Below are 23,450 nucleotides of genomic sequence, written 5' to 3' on the forward strand. Positions count from 1 at the left end.
ATGATATAACTGAGTCACCTGAGTAGTGCAAATGGGAGTGGAGCCTTCTTGGAACTGTGTTGTAGACTGGAGATAGATAATGTCATATCCCTCCCCCCCTGTGGAGAGAGGGCCGTTCAATTTTGCCATAGATGGCCTCTTTGACCCTTCTTTCAAACCAGCGGTCGTCTCGGTCCAAAATGTGGACTTTGCTGTCTTCAAAAGAGTGGCCACTCATTCGAAGGCAGCAAAGTCCACATTTTGGACAGAGATTACCATTGCAAAATCACACTGTAGACACATTAGATGTTCATTTAAAGGAGTTACAGTTAGTCCTCAGTTAACTACAAGGTAAATGGGGCCAGACTTTCCATTGCTAAGTGATGTAGTTATAAAGCACAACATCGCCTGAATACACTGCTTAGTGATGACAATCCCACACTCCCCATTGCTGTTGTTAAGCAAGGATCCTGGTTTGTTAAGCAATTCCCAGGTTGCTGCAAGCAGGGATGCAGACAGGTAAGGCATAGTGATGCCAGGAGTGGCTGCTGCTGGGTAGGGGAAGGTGTGTGAGTGTCCTCTGAGGCTCAGCAAGAGTATAGCCAGGGGTGCCTGGTGCAGGGTGGGGGAGGATGCAAGTGCCTTACTGAAGTAACTTACAACTTTTCCTGCGGGTTTCCCCATTGACTGTGCTTCTGGAAAGCCGGCAGGAAACATCACAAATGGTGATTATGTAGTCGCAGGACATCGTAACTATAAGTGCAAGTTGATTGCCAAGCACCTCGATCACAGTTACATAACTGCGGCCATGTTGTCACCGCCCCAACTTCAAGGGCCAGTCATAACTTTGAATGGCTGCTGGGAGAAGACTACTTGTATTAAGAAACGCTTGCAAAACAAACACACTACCTCAAGATTGGCATGTACTTAGCAAGCCAGTTTAGTCTGGTATATTAAATTCTGTATATACTGATAATAACCTGTATAGGCTGCGAAACACTTAGTATCTCAAAACTTTCTATGATTTTTGGCAGGGGTTTTGCATAATCACCTCTCCAATGAAAGAATAATAACATGCAATTTTGAGCATGATTAGGTTAAAACCTTGGTTTTTATTATGTTCAGAAAAGCTACCCTTGTAAGCAAAACATACTGCTTCAAAAAATCCAGTAAAAGAAAACATCCAGGGAACACTATACTTAGTCAGCCAACGTAGTTATTCCAGTTAAAATAGATTTGTATCACATAAAGAACCTTCTAGCTGTACTTGTATTTTCTAGGTCACCTTTTCACCTTCACTTATCCACAGTGCATTTAAAAGTAAGAATAATAGCTAAATTCTTTTCCCAGAATCCTAAGAATTGTTATGCTACAAGAACAGATGTAACAAAAATCTCATCATATCACCCCATTATCATTTCCTATGATAATACTGTATCTTCATCATTCCTCCATAAATCTCGGGATAATAACCTTGGTTTTGGTTCTTAACCACTCAAGCACCTGGCCTCTGCTGGTAAGCAAGTGAGTTTAATATGGATTTGAACCCAGGAATCGTTGCTCCTAGATCAGTGATAGCGAACCTTTTAGAGACCGAGTGCCCAAACTGCAACCCAAAACCCACTTATGCATCGTCGGGTGCCGGGTGGGCGTGGCCCATTGGGTGGGTGTGGCTGCGGTGGTAACGGCAGACTGGGTGGGACTAAAAAGTTCAATCAATCAATTCCAACTTTGCAAGATCTTTTTTTTCCCGTGAGAAGTTGAAATTGACTGATTGATTGAACCTCTTTTTTTTGTACACGGCGGAGGAGGCCTAAAGCGAAAAGGTTTTATAAAACCCAGCTGAAGGCCTAGGACTGGGGCGACGGCGCGCATGCCCACAGAGAGGGCTCTGAGTTCTGCCTCTGGCACCCGTGCCATAGGTTCGCCACCACTGTCCTAGATTAAGCACACTGCACTTCTGCTTAAAAGGGGGCGTTGTCTTTCCTGAACGCCTTTTCTCAGCATGATGATGGAGAATCCACGAATGGGTTTAGACTGTCTTCCTGCCCAATTAGACTAAGTCTGACAAGATAGCCACGCCTCCTGCTGGGTCCTGTGTTTCCCAGACATGACTTAGTCTTCAGCCCAGCAGGACACGATTGTGGTTGGCTCCCTTATCAGACTTCTGGACAGGTTGTATCTTTCCTTTTTCCCTTTCGTGGATTCTCTTCCTTAATCCCAGTGCTGGGATCAGTGCTGCCCCAAAACCCAGATCAGGACTAAAATTAATCAAAAGCCTAGCTTACTTAATTTAATTTAAATTCCAGATCAGGACTAAAATTAATCAAAACCTAGTTTTACTAAATTTAATCTAATTCCATTAAAGTTTGAAGCCTTGGACTCAGCATTCCCGGTAGGGAACGGAGGCTCTCACCAGCCAGCTGAGGACCAGACGGCTTGGAATTGACTGGCTGAATGCTGGCATCAGATTGCAACCCCATTTTGTATGAGACTAATTAAATAATTAACTGGTACCAACTTTATACAATATAGCTCAAAAAAACCCCAGGAGCGTTTATATTTAGAAACAAAAGTATGTTGGGATAATGGAATCACTAACTAGTTCTAATGTTATTAGATTATCTAACTGTTTCTAAAATGAAGAAGCTAAATTGTTCTGGGACTTTAGAATTTGAACAGGAAAGCACTTGCCACACAACACTCCAGATTTAACAACGGTTTATAAGAAAGATAAAAACATCTCGAGAGTGGATGTGACAATTCCCGCTGACAACAGAAGAGACGAGAAAGAACTGGAGAAAATCACAAAATATGAAGATCTGCAAATAGATGTAGAATGACTGTGACAAAAGAAAGCAAAGATAGTACCAATAGTAATAGACACCTTGGGTGCAATCCCAAAACTTCAGGAGCACCACTTGAATAACACCAACATTGACAAAATCACCATCAGTCAACTGCAAAAGGCAGCTTTACTTGGAACAGTTTACATTCCGTTATGATACCTTTAGCTCCATTAAACATCTGCCTATCCCAGGTCTTGGGGAAGGACTCAATAGGTGAATAAAAATGCCAAATCCAGTCTAAACATCTGGCTGACTTTATGATTAACCATAATAGTAATAATAATAAAAGGTTGATACTCACAGTGTTACTGAATTGCTGTGACTAAACACAGAAATTATGAAACTATGCTACCTTGGTTCATTTTACTTACAAACTCTAAAAACATATTTCAAAAAGCTGCTCTCAATCACTTTTCACTGAAATATGGAACAAATTCATCAAAACTGCTCAAAGAATTATTGAAATCAATGTGTCTGAAAGCTCTTCAAAGTTCAGGTAGTCCTCGAGTTACAAGTGGAATGAAGCCTGCCCATTCCACTCGTAACTCAAAAACTCGTGTGAGTGAATCTCGTACCTCGAACGAGATCACTCCCTTGCTCATTAAGACGCACGCGGCTCGTTAAGTGAACATGAGGTATCTCAGGGTGGGGAAGGCCATGGAGGGCCTAGTGATGGAACAGGGCCACAAGGCCTCCCCGACCTACTAAGATACCTCATGCTTCCCCCTCCCTTCCTGCCACGCTCACTTTAAAAAGATCCGTCTCTCTGCTGTGGTTCCTGCTACCACCCGGATCTGAAGCCGGGGGACCCTTCCACATGCCTCCAAAAGCTGGATCGGGACGTTGGAGGGCCACAGAAGCATCTCCTGGCCTCAGATCTGGGCAGCAGCAGCCTGGAAAAGGCCTTTGGCACCCGGATTGGACCACTGGAGGACCGTGGAAACATACCATACCCCGGCCTCAAATCTGGGTGGCAGTGGCCTGGAAAAGGCTCCGACGCCCTGATCCAGTCTCCGGAGGCACATGGAACGCACCAAAGGCCTGCGAACGCACCAAAGACCTGGAGCAGCCAAGAAAGCAAAGGATCTCGATTGAAGGCCTGGTACCTAGGGAGAGCCGGGGCAGGGGTGGGGAAGGAGGGAATAACCAGGATGAATATTGCAGAGCCTCTGCGGTCGCTCGTAAGGGCAAACGACTGCTGTGGTACTGCAATATTCGTAATTTTGGGACTTGCTCGTAAGCACTAGGGGCGTTTATCGCGTAACTTTGAATGAGCGTTAAGTGAAGGCTCATAACTCGGGGATTACCTGTACTCATTTTATTACTATGTCATTCTTATTTGCCCTATGAAAAGGAACAGTGCAGAGATTTCTCCTTGAATGACTGCCCCCCTATAGAAGGAAAGACAATTTTTTTTGTTTTTTTACTAGGGGACCATATTCTTTCAAGAGTAATCTGGTGAGGCCACATAGTGGGCAGAGCATAAGTAAACACTACTTAAGCTCAGAGTAAAACTGAGAGGGAAAGCTTATTTTCCAACTTCTTTTTTCTTGCACAATATTTTTTTCTCTCTTCTAAACACCTTGTGTAAAGAACACAATGCTTATCAAAGGTCTGAACAGTTTTCCTGCAGTGTTTTTAAAATTAGACCAAGGGCTCTAGATTAAATTTATCTCCAACTATTACAAAAACAAGTTGGACAGCTCCATCTTTCAATCTTTGCTATTTTCAAGAATAAAATAAAGTACCAATTGCTACTAAAAATACATCTGACCTGTGGCTTTAGTCCTGTTTGTCTGCAGTTCTAACAATAAAACCAGCAGAATATTACAAGAGAGAACCAGTTTATTTTGTGTATTGATAACAAAGCTATGTAACATGTATTAAGAAAAATTCCAACATAATTCAGTTATATCAGAACTTGTAATGGGAACAGGGGAGGATAAATGAAAAAAAAAATCTTTCTTAACTGAGGCTTTGAAGTTCAAAAGAAACTATGTGCAGATAAGAGAGTTCAGGTCAGAACAAGAAGCGTCACCTCACATCTACTAAGGTAATGCAACAAACTCATTTGTAGCCCTGGGTTACTTCAGAAAGTATAAACATTTATTTATTAATACTGTCTGGTCAATTAACTAGATGCTTAGTTACATTCCTCATAATGCAACCCCCAAGAGAGTAAACTATTTAATGACCAAGCCTACATTCACAGATTTCAAATGACAAGTTATTGAAATGGAGGAGAGATGACTTTGCATGAAAATAAACCTCTTTATGACCACAGGAGTCAGCTCTCAAAATTACTGTCCTTCCTTTCATTTTGAGTCACTCCATATTTCCTGGCCAATTGGTTTTGTACAACATTGTTTGTAGTAAGCTATGCAATCTGACATTTTATTTCCGGTGCAAAATTAACTTAGACAGCTTCTATACTGGGTAGAAGAAGATATAAAATAAATACAAAATCATCACATATACTATTAAATAGGTGGGGTTGGCTCTGTCTAATTCTACCAACCCACTTCGCCTTATGCCCAGTGACAACCTAAAGAATTACAGTTATAAATATTCTTAAATTAGCATTTCCTTTTGCATTTTCAAATCTATTCTGATTAGAATCATAAATGCATATGCAGAATTGGTTCATGGTTCAAAGATGAATATAACAATTAGTCGCACTGCAGAGCATTGTTGTCTCCAAATTACCTGAGACAATTCTCCAGTTCTGTTTTATCTTGGATGGATCATTTATAGAGGCAAAGTATAAAATGATGTCAATGGGTATCAGAACTCTTCTATTGGAAGAGAGTCTTCATCATGGTAAAAACCAGCAAGTTGTTGCAAAATAGAGCTTATGTTCTACTAAAGTAGTATTTAGGAAGAAAGTATGACACTAAAGCAGTTTCTAGTTCTGCATCTCTTGTGTTACAATTTTGAATGTTTTCCTTCTTCCTCACAAACACATATTCCCAACATTTGAAAATGAAAAACATACACATACCTAAAATGAGATATTTTGATGACTGTGTCTAATGGCGAATTGCTTGTAAAAAGATTTCCTTCAAGTGTTACATATGCACCATTTTGTCCGAACATCTCAAATACCTTGTAAATATCATCAGGATCCTAAATTCCTTTTCTATGAAAGCCTATCAACTTTTTCCACTCTATACAAATTACCAAACAAAGTAAAGATTTTAGTTTTTGTTTGTACAGGTGTTAAAATGCAACCAGGGAATCAAAGAAACCCTTGGGGATTGAATTAAATCTCTGCTGGAAATAGTATAAAAGCTCCAAAATTTCAAAGCAGTGATTCAACTTCCTTACAAGAGTTTATCGACATAAACTCATTATTTCTAAATTAATCATTCTGATTTTTTTTTAAAAAGAAAGAAGACATTTTTAATTCTCTGTCATTACAAATATTTTAAAAACATTCTAAGTAGAGCTGGCAATAATCAGCCTTTCCCACCATTTGAAGACAACAGAGTCTGACGCAATGCAATTGTTTCAAATGAACACACCAGGGAAAATTCTCAAATGCACACCTTTCCCTTTCCTTTATCCATAAACTGTGTAAATACATGATCACAGTAGATTTTGCCTGCCTTGTACTCTCAGGACTTTCCTATTTTATACCATAAATGAACAGTTCAGATAAAGTATTTTCATTGCATGTGATTCAAATGTGTTATTTCAAAAGTAATCCCTGCTAATCCCCACATTTGTAGGTATTAAAATTAAAATACATATTAGTTCAGCCAGTATTCTGAATGATGAAAACATGATGGTGTGGAGCCTTAGAAAGCTTGTGGAATCTGTTTAGTTACGCTCAGATCACTATGAATGTTTGCTAGGTTTTTGATTACAATTGGAAGAATAAGGGCAACAAAAGACCAATGAAAGATTAAGAAAAAAAAATACCAGCCTCCTTAACTAATTTGTCACTCATTAATTGCTACATGAACTGCACTTTGGACCAGATTAGAGCACAAAATGGTAACTGGTGAGGCAGCAGTAATCTTGTATTGAACATAGAAACTGGGAGATATACATTAATCTACAAAAGCAGCTAAATTTTATTTAAACAGCTTCTGAAGAAAGAATATCTTAGAAGAATCTAAGTCTATTTACATTATACCTCTCTTCAAGCATTCAGCTAAATGCATGGGGCGGATGCAAGTGGAATAGAGAACAGGATCCATTTTTTCCTTTTTCTAACTTTCATGGGTTCCATTAGAGCTCCGAATGGCAGGTGTACTTAAACCAGTGGTTCTCAACCTTTTTAATGCCGTGACCCCCAAACGGTCGTAAGTCGAGGACTAAACCGGTCGTAAGTCGAGGACTACCCAACTGGTCGTAAGTCGAGGACTTTCCCTGCCCGGGAGCGCCGCGCATGCGTGGTTCCGCCCCCTGCACCGGCTGAGGCGTAGCTGGCAAACGGCAGAGACGGAGCAGGCCGACCACCAGCTGGCCCAGCCCAAGGGAGGTAAGGCACCCACCGGAAAAGGGGAAAAAATGGCAGACAAAAAAAATGGCGGACAGCCTTGCTTGGCGACCCCCGTGAAATGGTCGATCGACCCCAAATAGGGTCGCGACCCATAGGTTGAGAACCGCTGATTTAAACCAACTTGAGTGCAAATGATTTTCATGATAATGAGATTTCTTCTAGTTTAAGCAGTTAGCACCAAACTCATAACTGGATAAGGCTTCATTTGAGCCAAGATCAACTACTGGTGAATCTATGAGCAGACGCTTAGCTCTTTTCTTGACAAAAGTATGGAAATGATTAATCATTGCTGCCTTCTCCAATGTTTTCCCATTTTCCAGTCTAGCCTATAGCTTTGCTACGTCTTCTCTGATCATCTCGCATTCAAGACCAGACAATGTCAGACATGAGCTATCCACTTTCTTCAATTTCAGCTGTAATCCTTTATTTTGGGGTGGACATTCAGCTAAGTTGATCTTTTCTTAGCATTAGTAATACTGATCTATCTGGGATGAACACACTAAAACAATAGTTTTCTTGTAATATTTTATTTATTTTGGTCCCATAAAATATCCACGTCTCAATATGGGTACCATTCTTAGTTGTAATTAGCTAGTGACCACAATACAAACCAACAATTAATCAGAACTGACCACTTAAGAATTGTATAACACATTTATGCAAAGAAGAGCCATCAACTATAGTTAAGGAGCTACATGGGATGGAGACAAAATAGCAGCAATCCAGACTGGGTTAATTACCCAGGTTTTACAAAACAAAGCTCAGCCAACAGACATAAAAGCACAGCATCCCAATTAGCTGCTTTTACAAGATACACTGAACAAATAGGCATCTATATTTTAAACTAATTTGTTGTGTGAATTCAGCCAATATGCTTAACGTATGGTAAAAATAATGGGTTAGTTGGGTGAACTATGGATTGGTTATCTAAGGGTAAGGATGTTGTGAATAACAATTCATTTATCTTACCTTGCTAGCCTTACCCAAAAGGAAATAAATTGAAAACAAGAAATCAGATAACCTAAGGTGAACTTTATGAAAGTTGTACAAAATGCTTCAGAAACAAGAGGAGTCTGATCTCTTTTCTTGCCCTCATAGTAGCAGCTCCCCTTCTATGAAACATCTAGAAACCCCCCCCGAAGGATGGCTTACACTCTCACTTTAAAATTTAAACAAACAAACAAACAAATAAACATACATACATACATACATACATACATACATACATACATACATACATACATACAAATAACTGCTCCCCAGACACTGATTAGAACCTGGCTTTTTCAAATGCCCTTTAGAGATTGATTGTGGAGCCAGAGGCATATATTTAAGAAGGAATATAGTGGGGTTCAAGAGAGACATAGATATGCAGAGTGGTAGTTATGAGAGCCACACTATTTAATGGTGTTGTTTGAAATGTGTTTAAATGTTTCCTAGCCTCTGTGTACAGTAGTTTAGTTCAAATATTAAGATCCAAGAAAGTTTAATTCAAGTTTCTACTTGATTATAAATTATAGCCTGCTGATGGTCTGGACAAGTCCTTAGGTGTTATCTTTAAGAAAATCTGAGAACTGATGAAATTACATTGACTGGAGAAAAAAAAATGGTATAAAACCCTAAAGAAAAGCAAATGAAGTACAATTCTACTTAACTGGTTATAGATTCATATACAGAGTGTCATTCCTTTGATTATGTGTATTGTTCTAACTAAATTTCATTTTGCATAAAGTAAAACACCTCAAAGAATCAGAATTATAATAAAATTAGTCCAACATATCCCTGGATTTTAAAATACCTTCTAAAGCATTGTTTGATTTTTTTACATTAAAAATCTGCTTACCAATTCTTTGCTAATGCAAAGTATCATTTCTGAATATTTTACCTCATTATTTTCTCAGATTTTCTTTCTCTAAATGAATATATACAATGTATTTGTATACAAGAATAAAAAATGGAATGAAAATATGCAAACATTTTTTCATATCTTCTATATGATATGATACATCTCATAGAAGAGGACAACCAGCCTGAAGATGCTGCATAATCAAATATATGGAAATATTAAACTACTAGATGCATCTCATTAAAAGATTTCTTGTATTTTACACTTATTTTTCAATATTCTGGAGCAAACTGGAGTTAAATACAATAGCAGCAAGTTTTTAAAAGCTCAGGAGTTTTAAATACAAAGTTTTGTAGATACAAGTGGGCATTTTCATCGGATCAAGTAGAAAAAAATCAGGTTAGTATATTTCAACTAATTTTTTATTTGACTAGAAATGCTTAGCCCTAAAGAATGCATAATGCACTTCTAATCCCATAATAATGAATTGTTAGTCAGAATGTACTAGAAAGCCACTGGTGTTAGTCACCTGTTACTGTTTTCTTAGCTCAAACAGCAGAAGCACACATATGGGACAGTGCAATCTATTTACTGAATACATTTTGTATTCAGTCAATTAAGGAACTCAGAATGGATGGTTAAGTTTTTTGAGAAATCTTTGTGCATACCCACAACATATCCTCATAACTGTCCTTTTAAGAGGACTTCTTAGGCCAGTGATGGCAAACCTTTTAGAGACCGAGTTGCCCAAACTGCAACCCAAAACCCACTTATTTATTGCCGGGTGCCAGGTGGGCGTGGCCCACTGGGTGGGCATGGCTGTGGTGGTCATGACAGATTGGGTGGGTGTGGCCAAGGTGGGCGTTATCACCTCGATGTTGCTCATGGGGAGGGACGCCTGTGGGGGCCGGGCAGGGTTGGGGGAGATCCAGGGGGTCTCTGACATGTGGGGTGGTGGGCAAGAGACTCGTCCTGTGGGGTGAGGCGAGGCAAGGTGAGGCAGTGCGGGGGTGCCATTGTCACAGGGCAAGGTGAGGCAGGGGCCGGGGTGGCTGCTGCCTGACACCATCGGCCCCTGCACACAAGGCCACCGAGTGCATGGGTGCTGGGATGCATCCAGCCATGTGGGACCTCGGCAAGTTAGTGGGCGGCTGGTTGAAGAGGGACAGTTGCCATCTCCGGGGCATGGCGTGCGTGCCCACAGAGAGGGCTCTGAGTGCCGCCTCTGGCACGCGTGCCATAGGTTCGCCACCACTGTCTTAGGCTCTTAATGGATTTAGAATGGAATTCCTAAAGGATGCACCTCTACACATTACGAAACAGCAACAAGAAAAACGTTTCACAAACTATTACAATAAAAGAGGATAGTTCACGTTGTCAAACGTAAGAATCTTGAAAGATACTCTTTATATTGCAGATTTACGGTACTTCCTTTATTGTGCTGACGTTCCTTTAATTTTATAACTTATCACGTCCCATCTTTAAAACTGTTTCTTTAAAAAGAATGTTGTATTAAAGAAAAAAAAGGCCCTTCTAAACATCTATTAGAATTTTGATTACCGTAATACAAAAAATATAAACTGGAAAACAAAAACATAAATAATAAAAAATAAAACCATGTAATTTTATTCTGTAATTACTTTCATTTCCTTAGCACTAAATCCAATTTTATTTCTTACTCAAGTATCTGGAGGTTTTACATAATGCCTTCAGAAATCTTCCACTGGCTCTTCTAGATCTTTAATCACCTTTCTTATTATATTTCGTTAATACACTACAGGTAAAAAGGCAGCATCTACATCTTCGGGCTAACATGCAGCTCAGGTACATAATCAAGCAGAAAATCAGTCCAGTGTGTTTTCTTTTCCTGGCACATGTTTTTCTAAGCACATGTTACTCACTGAAACATGTTTCTGCAAGCAAGGCTTTAACACTCCATATAAGCTTACAGAACAACAGCTGTCACTGAATGAATTTTCTAAGTTTTTGAGATTTTTTTAAAGGGTATTTTTCCTGTATATAAAATATAATTTCTAAATATTATGAGTAATTAATTCATTTTCTGTACAAGGCTATAGCAAATTAAATTGGAGGATGACCGATACAGACTCCTGGTGATTTTTTTGCACTTTTCTTAGTTTCTTCTTTTAAGAAAACAATGCAAACATTTAAGAGTCCTTAAAATTTAGAGTAGTACTTAGTTAAGGTTTGAGGAAGGCATTAAATATATACCAAGGAGTTTGATTAAACTGATTAGAACTGATGCTTTTCCTGCTGTCCCTAACATCTGTTCTAGTACTAGTTTGGGACTCAGTATTAGCACTGCTGCAATGCTTTCAATCCCATTCACACAATCTTATTAAGCAGCAATGTAAAGGGATGGAAGCTGAGCAGCTGTGTTATTCAATATGATTAAAGGTGACTAATTTTATCTATCATAATATTCTTGAGTTAAAAAAAATGATCTGCACCAATCAGATGTGAAATAAAAAAATGTATGGACCTACATCCAAAGCTGTATTGCCAGTTTGCTCAACAGGTAGCTGGAAAATTGGTAACTGAAGCAACGCTGCTGGGGAACACAAATACCAGATACGTTGGGAAAAGGTGTACCAAGGGCAATTTTCCAAGGGTCCTCAAAGAACTAGGCCTTTAGAACCATAAATTGAAAATGAACTTGACTGACTTTGACTGCAAGTTTTATACATTCTGTAGGCTACGTGGCTTATATTGCAAACTAACTGCACATTGCAACTGTTTTTTTTTTTTTAAAAAAAAACATATTTCATCATCACTCTTCAGATGAAAAAGGCTGAATGTCTACATAAGCAATTGTACACTAAAGCACAGCATGCATTAGATTTTTTTTGCCATCAGAAAAACACTGCAGAACAGCACAGGTTTATATATATACAGTATGTTCGAGTTCTCAGGATTCAAGGGCAAAAACTAGATATTCAAGAGTGTATCTACTAGGAAGCAAAGCAGATCCCAGTGAGACCTGTGCTATACTCCAATCCATGTTCACAAAAAGCTGCAAGACTCAATGAAAGATGTAGAAATATATTGTCATGATGATAAATACAGCTAATTAATTCAAAATCAGCTTTAATTTTAAATGCTTCAAGAAAAGCAGACAATGGGCACTCAAAAACCTGAAAGTATTTTCCCCCAGTCTGGTACATCTGCATGTCCTGGACTGCAGTTCCCTTCATCCCCCATCAGTACATATATTTCAAGGAAGCTAGTTCAGAAAGGGATTCTCTTCTACCTTGTATAGCTTCAAAACATTCCACAGTATGTATAGTTCATCTACTACTACAAATGTATCTTTTAAAAAACCCTAACAAATGCCAAGGAATTTATTATTCAACTTACTCAAATTCTTAATTACTTAACAAGAATGAGTTGTGTAAATATTCAAGGTTTAAAGGTGAACTGTGCTTATGATTTTATTCCCGTTGCTTTACACACTTACAAAGGTCATAAATGCGAGGACTGATCACAAATCTACCTTTGTCATCACATATCTGTAAACGGTTACTAAATGAAGACTACGTTACATTCCCTTACGTTCACACCCACATTCCCTTGTGTGAGTGCACACATACACACGCTAGTGAGAGAAAAAGGCTTTCTATTCTGCTACTCCCTAGTAATCAACATTGGCATTTTTTTTACTGTTGAGGTCCTGAAGAAGCAACAACGAATATGGGGCCTGTTGGTTAGTTGAGTTTGTCATTGTCGTTTCTTATGACTAGGATTATGTAGTGAGAGCAAGATTGCCCTCGGCGGCCATTATGCCACTCTAGTGTGGCCGTTGTTTTGTGAATCTTTATTCTTGTTCTGCTGGTTTATTGATCTTGGGTTCACAATAACGAGAAGCAAGGCTATATAAATCACTATCATAAATGAATAAATGATAGCCCCGGCTTATCCTCTCACTCTTACCCTCCTTCATCATTGTTCCTCAGTAGAAAAACGCAGTTGCTGACAAAATTAGTTAGGCCCAGCGGAGTAACCACTCTGGCCATCGTTTTGCAAACTCTATGGTTGACAACAGAATCCGTTCAGACTCTGCCACCTGCAGGGCCAGAGCTTTGCAAAGCTGAATCCCAGCATCTTCCGACACTCCCAGAATGCTTAATTATGGCTGCAGCAGGAAAGGAAAAAGAAATGGGGTGCAAAACAGGATGTCGAGAACTGCATGAAATCTACTGGGTTCCTTCCCTAGATGCATGGTACAAATAAACCAATCTTCCCCAGCCAGCGTAATCATTTCAGGTGGAAATAGTAGAAATGCTGAGAGACAATGTTTGGGAAAGATTACATAGGGCTGCTGTGCTATTATTACTCCATCTCTCCACCTCCATTTTCTCTTTGATCTCACAGAGCTATGGTTAAGCAAGGCCAGGTACAAAGCAAAAATCTGGTATTGGATTCCAGATGCATTTATTATTTTATTCACTAGATGTGCACCCAGCCATTATTTTGCATCTCTCAAGGCAATTAACGTTCCTTCTTCCTATTTTACCCATAAGAATCCTGTGAGGTGGGTTGAGCTGAGCAAAAGTGAGTAGCCTAAAGTCACCCAGCTGGCTTTCATGCCTAAGGGAAGACTAAAACTTACTGGAACTCCAGTACTGTTTATTCTGAACTAAAGAGCTGAAATCTCTTCATGTAAACAAGTCAAAAGGTTAATTGGAGGCTGTTGGGAGTCGTGACTCAACCGTTTCATCTCCAGATATCTCATTCTGTCAATGGAATTGAGGTCACCATCTCGGAGACAGAATTCCCTGCAAGAAACTAGTTGTGAAAAAGTGATGGGCTAATATACAGTACATGATTCCACAACAAGTAAACGGTAGCTACAGATGCAGAAACCCCATTTCTGTCAACACTAGGTCTCATTTCTTCTTCACTCTTGCTACGTTTTCTGAAAGTTAACTGATGGGTCCTATTAATGTCTTTCTTACTGAGAGATTACACAACCATTTTTTTAAGGAATATAAATAACATTAAAGATTTTTAAAGGACATGTCATTTAAGGGGAGAAAGCATTGCACACACATCAATGTTTTTGTTTGGCCACAAGCCAAAGAAAACCCTTTAAAATTTCATTTGTTTTTAATGGAATAAACACCAATACTCCCATTAGTTAATAAAAAGTGCTTCAAAAACAGAAAAAGCAATGGATAGGTTTCTACACTTTTAGGAACCTTAAGCAAGCTCTTCAAAGATTTTTATCTAAACTGCACAAAGAACACACATGTCTGTTCCCCAGTGAATTCTGGGGGCAGGAGTTACAAAACACTGTGATATTATCTCAGGTTTGGAACAACAGCGGTATTACTAGTCTGCTTACTAATTTATCTGTCTACTGAATAAGTCTATCCCCATAAAGAGTTCCTGTTTCCAATACTTATTTTAAAATATGAGCCATCCCGATTAACTTTTTGCACTAATGTAATATCTTAAATGTTTTGTCCTATTTCTCAGTTTTCATTTTCTTGTCCTTCTAATCTATTTCTAAATTAAATGCATATTATTTATTGAAAGCATATCAAATGTATCAAGGAAAAAAGTTGGCTGATATTTTATTGATTTATCTGAAAGAATAGTTATTTGAGATTCCACAGCTGTAATTGTAAGGTTGAAAACGTTTCGGAGTTCAGATGTGGGACCACTGACCCCATTAAGTCTGTTGTGTAAAGAGGCACATTCAAAAAGAAAGCGAGCCCATTATACAAAAGTGGGCCAGGGCAAAAACTAAATTTAATATAATATAAATTTATTTGACATTAAGTTCCATTAAATAAAGTTAATGTGATTTTTCCCCAGAGATGTGTTTATTCATCTTGCCATATTAAAAATTACAGCTTGGTAGCAATTTTTGGAGTATTTTTGGAGGCTGCACATAGCTCTGGACCTGAGTTAATATAACCTTTAATTTAAAAATAGTCATATTTATTTTACATTATATGAAAGAAAGTTGTAAAAACAAAAAGGAATCACTTAAAGCTTTTAGGGTAAGGGGATGTCATAGATCAGCACTCTTCAGCTGTATTGGCCAGGATTATATGTGCTGTAATCCAATATATTTGGGAAATGCATGCTTGAGGAATGCTGCCAGATTTATAATCCTTTGACTTCATATGTATTTCCTTTTAATCAACCAGGTTGCCTTGGGTCTGAATTCTTCAAGATGGAGTATCTGTCACAGGTTTGTTTTTGTGGCCTTAAGAAAAGCAGATTTACAAATGATATAAAAACCCTATCCTCAGCAAAATTCAACTCTTGCCTCTATAACCCTTAAACATTTTTCATCTCCTTTGCAAATATTTCTATAGCTCATCCCTAACATAATGCAGATCCAGAAATGTCACTGCTGTTATTGACAGCAGTAAATAATTCATTACTATATAATTTTATTTTAAAAGCAATTAGACTTTCTACTGCTTTTGTACTCCAGAGAGAAAACTGAAGGGTATATAGCCAGCTATTATTCATCATAAAACAGTAGCATTTTTTTTAGTTCTGAGAAGAATATTACATATATCCACACATTCATTAACATTATTGTTTTATATTTAATGTATCACTAAATAATTATGAATGGAGAGAAGACCAAACTTGATAGATTAGGGACAAGACCTATGTATTGAAAGACTCTGCTCTGGAAGAAAAGTGATTAGCTGGAAAAAATTCGTAAAGCCAGAAAAATTCCAGGTCCTAAGCCTGCCTATAGAAACAGATCCATCAGCAGAAATATCTAATATGACTTTGTCCTCAGATTTTCCTGCAGTAGCATTTTCAACTGTATTGGTTGCCTATAGGTTTTAACAAGATCAGTGGACAGATAAAGAAAAACCCTATTGATAAAAATAATTTAGAGTTAAAGGCACTATTAAATAAAGGTGGTTCTCTTAATGACCACTCATTCACGTTGGTACTCTTATCGAACGACTACCGGACCCTTTAACATTCTTATCTTATCTCGACCTTCCCTGGAACCTCCAGAAGATCAGGTTGAGGGACGAGTTCGTCCTCTTGGATATGGTAGAGTCTGTTCACTGACAGGTCAAAGAAGAATTTTTGAAGGTCACTACCTCGCGGGTGTTAAAGACCTCCGTTCGACAAGGTTTGGTTAATTGTCCTCACTGTTAGGAACTTTCTCCTTAATTCCAGGTTGCTTATCTCTTTGATCAGTTTCCAACCATTGTTTCTTGTTCTGCCCTCTGGTGCTTTGGAGAATAATTTGAACCCTCTTCTTTATGGCAGCCCCTCAAATACTGGAATACTGCAATCATGTCACCCTTATTTCTTCTTTTCTTTAGACTAGCCAAACCCAAGTCCTGCAGCTGTTCTTCATATGTTTTAGTCTCCAGACCTTTGGTCATCATAGTTCCTCTTCTCTGAACTTTTTCCAAGGTCTCAACATCTTTTTTGTAGTATGGTGACCAAAATTGTTTGCAGTATTCCAGGTGTGGTCTCACTGGGGTTTTATAAAGCAGTACTAATACTTCGCGTGATCTTGATTCTATGCCTCTTGTTTATACAACCCAGGATTGTATTAGCTTTTTTGGCTGCTGCTGCACACTGCTGGCTCATAGTCAAATGATCGTCCACTAGGACTCCAAGGTCCCTCTCACAGTTACTGTTTTTGAGCCAGGTCTCGCCTAATCTGTACTTATATCTTTGATTTTTCCTGCCTAAATGTAAAACTTTGCTTTTCTCCACAATGAAACTCATTTTGTTGGATAGGGCCCATTATTCAAGTTTGTCAAGATCTTTTTGGATCCTGACTTTGTCTTCTGGGGTGTTGGCTACTGCTGTCAGTTTGGTGTCATCTGCAAATCTGATGAATTCCCCTTCTATTCCCTCATCTAAGTCATTGATGAAGATATTGAAGAGTACTGGGTCTAAGACGGAGCCTTGTGGTATCCCACTGCTTACTTCTCTCCATGTGGATGTGCTGCCATTGAGGACTATTCGTTGAGTATGGTTTGCCAGCCAGCTACAGATCCATCTGGTGGTGATATTGCCTATTCCACCTTTTTCTAGCTTACCAAGGAGTAGGTTGTGGTCTATTTTATCAAATGCCTTATTGAAATCTAAGTATACTACATCAACAGCATTTCACTAGTCTACTAGTTTAGTCACTTTATTGAAGAATGAAATAAGATTAGTTTGGCATGATCTGTTTTTAACAAACCTGTGCTAGCTACTAGTTATAACTTTGTTTGCTTCTAGTTGTTCGCAGATCTGTTTTTTGATTATCTTTTCCAGGATCTTCCCAGGTATTGATGTTAGAGTGATTGGTCTGTAGTTTCCTGGGTCTGTACTTCTCTGGTGCTCCAAGATTTTTGAAAGATATGGTGCAATGGTTCTGAGTTAACATCTGCCAGCACCTTCAGAATTCTGGGATGTAATCTGTCGGGTCCTGGTGATTTATATTTGTCAAGGTCGGATTTTTTCTCTTTAGTGGACCTACAGTTTCCTTGACTTTTTTCTTGTTATTAATATGTTGAAAGAAACTTTTTTATTATCCTTGATTTCTGTTGCACGTCTTTGTTCATTCTGAGCCTTTGCTTTCCTGACTTCGCCTTTGAATGCCACTGTACATCTTTCAAAGTTGCTGAGATTAAGAAACTGGATGCTTCTGATTTAATTGTTCTTATTTTATATCAGTCCAATGGGTAATATGCACTCCTTTGCTCTACATTTAGAGCAAAGAGTTGCTTAAGAGCTGAACATTTCGTGTTTACGATGCCACCAGCTCCTAATTTAAAAAAATTAAAGCCACTAAACTACTATTCTAGCTTTTCTTCCTTAATCTGTGCTTTTTTGATAACAGTAAAAGTAATAGAAGCAGTGGATAAATGTAAGACATGAAAACAGCAGCAACAGAACTCTTGTAAAATTCTGTTAATATGATCGGATAATTATCATACAATAAAGAAATCCCTTGTGTGAGCTGGCATGACAACATTTATTAATAAGGATATGACCAACTTCAAAAAAGAAACAAATAAGTGAGTCACGATCCATGTCACCTGAAAGCTTAATTCTTATACATAATAGAGATAAAATAGATTTTCCTTAATGGTATGGAAGGTTTTCGGAGGCTTATCTCAATGTTGCACAATTTAAGGGTCTTGGGGAACCACCCAAAACTTCAAAAAGAGTGGCCAGAATCTTTCAGTTGTGATTTTAAGTATGTCAGAAAATCATTCACTACATTTAGGGGACAATGTAAAACAAAAATACATAATTCAGTTCTTTTCACAAATTTATTTTAGATTTTTTTTTAACTCAATGGTTTAGCCTTTGTTACTTATGGAATTTCAAAAGTGAGAGCCAGTTAGGTGTAGTGGTTAAGGCACCAGACCAAAAATTAGAAGTCTGTGAATTCTAGTCTCATTTTAGCCACAAAACCATCTGGTTGACCTTGAGCCAGTTTCTCTCAGCCCTAGGAAGGAGGCAATGGCACATAGCTTCTGAAATCCTGCCAAGAAAAATGCAGGGGCATGTCCGGGCAGTTGCCAAAGGTCAATAACGACTCAAAGGTACATGCACGCAGACACACAATCAATAGTGCAAAGTTAACAACAAAAACAAGAGAACGTAAAAATCATCACAGTCTGCAAAAAAGGTGTAATTTCTAATTCTGTCTTAGTTTGAGTAATGATTTTTCATGCAAGCAATAGCTCTTGACTTCCACAGGAATGCTTCCTGTGACAAACAGTTTATTATGACACATGACATAATATGGAAAAAACAGACTCCATACCCTGCACCCAGCTGTCCTCCCACAAAACAACCCACTTGAAACCAAATCAGAAGTCCAAAGATGCTTTCATTTCTCCTTCGTTTTAGTAATTGTTAACATACAAATACACCTACCATGCATTCAAGAATCATTTATTCAAAGCCAAAGAAATATTTGTAAAAGAATGACTTTGTGGGAGAATTTTATAAAATAATGTGGTGTTTCAAGAAGAAAGGTTTTTTTTAAGCATAATATAGAAAGTAATTTTTTTTCAACCACCATAAACAAAACAAATTTAATATTGAAACTTACACATACTGAGAAGGCTGCCAGATAGAATAATTTATTGAGACTAAAATTAAATTTATTTTTTTATCTTTTAGCGATAACAAGCAGTTTCATTCTAATAGAGCCCAACGTATCTTTTATATCCAATTGCTTTTATTTGACAGTAACCAAACAAGGCATTAAATGACTAGTTATACAACACATTATTGATCCAGAATTTGCTGTTGGTAGGAATTCTGGATTCTTTTTTTCAAACTGTACTTCGATTTCATCCACTACATTTTCCATGTATTTCTATCCCTAAGTCTTGAGGCTGGAGCCAGCCTTGAGAGTTCATTGGCTGGAATAAAAACTTGAGCTTCCATCAAACCAATATTACTTTACTTAGTTATACTGTTGTCAATTTCAGATAAATTAATATCATGTTGTCTTGTTAATAAGGTATTTTTGCAAAGTAAAGGAGCATTTATTTTTTTTTACATTTAGGTTTATCTATTCATCGCAAACAGCTCTTCAATAACCGCTTCTGGGTTATGGTCACTTAAGGCAGGTATTTTTCTTTCCACCAATTGCCTGGCTGAGATTTGTTTGCACCTTCAGCAGCTTTTAGGACTCTCCGAGATTGAACAGCATCTTTTTAAAAAGGGATCTAAGGAAGCAAAAGTTTGTGAAGGATGTTTGAGGGGGGTTTAAATCTCTGGCAAGGGATCTATACGGAAATAACCTTTGTGTAAAGGAAATCTTTGATAGTTTCACATATAGCAAGAATATCTTTTTGCTATGAAAGTACCAAGGAGGTTGGTTATATTGAAGGGCATCACTTATGCTGAAATATAGGTAGTTCTCAGGTTACAACCACAACTGAGCCAAAATTGTCATTGCTAAGCCAGGAGGATAAGTGAGTTTTGCCCCATTTTATGACCTGTTTACCACAGCTGTTAAGCGAATCCCTGCAGCTGTTGAATGAATCGTGCTGTCATTAGGTTTTCCCCACTGACTTTGCTTTTTGGAAGCCAGCTGGGAACAGTGCAACTATCATAAATCAGTGACAGTGCAACTATCATAAATCAATGCCAGTTGCCAAGCAACCGAGTTTTAATCATGTGACCATGGGGATGCTACAATAGTCGTTAAGTATGAAAAATGGTTATAAGTCACTTTTCCAGTGCTGTTGTAACTGTGAACAGTCACTAAACGAATGGTTGTAAGTTGTAATCATCCAGCCTAGCAGCAATAGGAAAGAAAGAAGAAGTTGTTGAGGACTAAAGGTATGCCATGCATTTGAAATTCTCTTCATTTGTTTCTATCCAAGACAATCAAGCATTTTTTGATTATTCTGATATTTTCACTCCCTTCTGTATTCAATTTATGGTACCACTTGAGTTGTACACATGAAACATCTGTAAGAGACAACAGTGGAATGCAGCGTCCCAGACTCACCCGGCAGAAAAAAAAGTCTCTCAGCAGTGACACAAGGACGGTTATGAATTCATGTGAACTGCAATTCTACAGAATTATAAACTTAGTAGAATTAAAATTGATTGTTACAGTGTGTCGAGTTTTATTTTCTAGCTACAAAATGTGGGTAGCCTTATACATTGGTGGGATTTGGCACAAGAAAATGCATATTATTAATCATACAAGTCTATGCCTTCCACATTCAAACATTTTCTTTAGTTTATCCATGAATTGTATTAAAATTAAAACATTCATTTTTGCACCATAGCATTCGATTTCCTTATACATTTATATATACATTTATTATATATTTTACTTGTGTAGCTAAATATATGTATGTATGTATATGTATACGTATGTATGCATGTATGTATGTGATATATATATCCTGTACTCATATCCCATACTTGGTTTTTATACCAATTGTAAGGCAGATATATTAAAGTGTCCAACAGAGAAAAGAATTCCACAGAAACATTGGGTTGGAAAAGACTTGGGAGAATTTCTAATCCAACCTGCTACCCATGGCAAGATTCTCAAGATATTTGCTATTTTTAAGAAGGACACTACAAATTATGTATTAATTTAATTTAATAACTCAAGAGAAGAATTAATATGAGCTTCTCTGACTACAAGACTAATAGAAAAGCAGTTTTACCTACTAGCATTACTGTCTTGATATTGCCAAAGGCATGGAAATCGAAGAAATATTATATGGAAGAAAAACAAAGGAGGACTATACAAGTTTACAGAATGCTTTCAAGATATCAAGTACAATAACAGGCTGCTGAATTTATGTAAAGCACTGCCATATTGTCATAATGTTATTTAGTTAGGCAAGCTGTGGTTTTCAAGCCGTAATTTATGGCTCACCGTCTCTTATATATCCAAACATTGTGGTTCAGTCAATAAATCACAGTAAAGCAAACTATGGCATAGCTTGATACAGAACCAGGCCACTACTTTATTCCTAGAAATAATCAGTCCCTTGATTTCTTGTTAGGTTTTTATCCCACCTTTCAGTTAGATGCTCAAGAGAACATTTTGTAATGTTTTATCCCCCCATTTTCCCAACAAGCATCCCTATGAGATTGGCTGAGTTCAGAGAGAATCACTGGCTGAAGTTCACCCACTGAACTCTGAGGCTGGATTTGGGTCTCCCTAGTTTTAAGGTCAGTACTTTCACCACCAAACACATTGTGGTGGGTTTTTCCCAGAAATTTTCAGGAGGGTGGAGCATATTGTTCAATACACCCAGACTAGAGTCTGCAAAGATATTCATATGTCTATTTTAAAGAACTACTGATGTCTTTTATAACACTAGAAATAGGCTAATGACTCAACCCAGCATCTTATGTCTGCAATCTTTTATAGCCAAATTTAGAAGCATTCCATTTCCATGCCAAAAATATACTCCTACAGTTTTTATTTTAACACCTGAAAAAAACGAGTCAGCATTTTAGTAGAAAAAAATGAGTATAGTGAATCCTGCATACGTCTGGGAATTGGAAGGTTGTAAAATACGTGCTAGAAAACGCAATGTGAATTTCATTCAAACAACAGGCTGGGAATAGCAATTGATTAGCTTTCTTTCACTAGATGAAATGGTTAAATAATTACATAAAGCCTTTTTGGCAGTCAATACAGAGGGCAAATTTAGTTTCCAAATGTCAGACGCTTGTCCTTTCATTATCATCCTGCAGTCTTGTAACAGTATGGAAATAAACTGTTTGGACAGTCAAAATTTGTTGTGATACAGTACGAAAAAAACAAAAACAAAATTTCTCCTGAAAGAAGAAGAAGGCTTTTAAGATATCTTTCTTTGAAAAGTTTTTTCCTGTTATGTGAAGAGAAAGCAACAAGAAAGATCTAGAACAAATCCGGTTCTTCCAGTTTTTGTCAGGCGCCCAAGTTAAAGAGAAGCCTCAGTTTAATTATTTTAGTATTTTCTGTTGCAGATGGAGATACACTGGTTGTCCCTTGAACAGAGCAAATACTTCATTTCATTGATTTACAAGCTGAAAACATTTTTTTTCATAACTATAAAAGATGGTGCAATCCTTTCAACTTCCATCAAAGACAATATTCATAGGAGTGCTTGACCTTTGCAGCAAAAAGAACACTCTGCTACTGATTATAGAACGAATCTAAGAAACATCAAGCCAGGCACCTTTGAAATATCATTTTAAAGCTTTGCTGAATATTTGAGTTTCTGGTTAGATCTCAGACTTAAACAATTACATATTAAGAGAGAGGGAGAAAATTGCTGGACTTGGGAAATTTTGCAACAATGATTATTTTTTAAAACAATTTTTTTTTTTTAAGGGAAAAGCTTAAAAACTTCCAAAGATTCACATTTTAAATTAATTTTTGAAACCCCTATTGCTGCTTATGCGATTACAACAGAGAAAGTGATCATAAAAGGGCTTTTGATCTTGCTGGAATCTGTTCTCAAAGCTTGTCTGACAGTATGAGTTTATATTCAAAAGGCAAGCTCACTGGGCTGAATTAATTCTCCCCAAATCCCTATCAAATAATACTGGCAAATTAAAGAGTGTTTTTCAGAATACCAGTGAGATTATTTTTCATGTGGGGGGGGGGGAGGGAACCCTTCTCTTAATAATGTCTACATCTTTACCAAAAGAAAACAGCAAAGGTCAGCAAGTTCCATGAACAGATGGACAATGATATTGAACAGTCATCCTTAACATATCTATTTACTGCATTTCCTTCTGGCTCAGACTACAG

General features: G+C 37.7%; 1 protein-coding gene across 1 annotated transcript in view; it reads right to left on the reverse strand.

The window, feature by feature from the left end:
- LRRC8D (leucine rich repeat containing 8 VRAC subunit D) overlaps positions 1–23,450 on the reverse strand; it is a 58,036-nt gene that overhangs the window by 3,845 nt on the left and 30,741 nt on the right. The window lies entirely within an intron of this gene.

The sequence above is a fragment of the Protobothrops mucrosquamatus genome, unplaced genomic scaffold (assembly GCF_001527695.2).
Source record: "Protobothrops mucrosquamatus isolate PMUCROS unplaced genomic scaffold, P.Mucros_1.0 scaffold2298, whole genome shotgun sequence".
NCBI lineage: Eukaryota > Metazoa > Chordata > Lepidosauria > Squamata > Viperidae > Protobothrops > Protobothrops mucrosquamatus.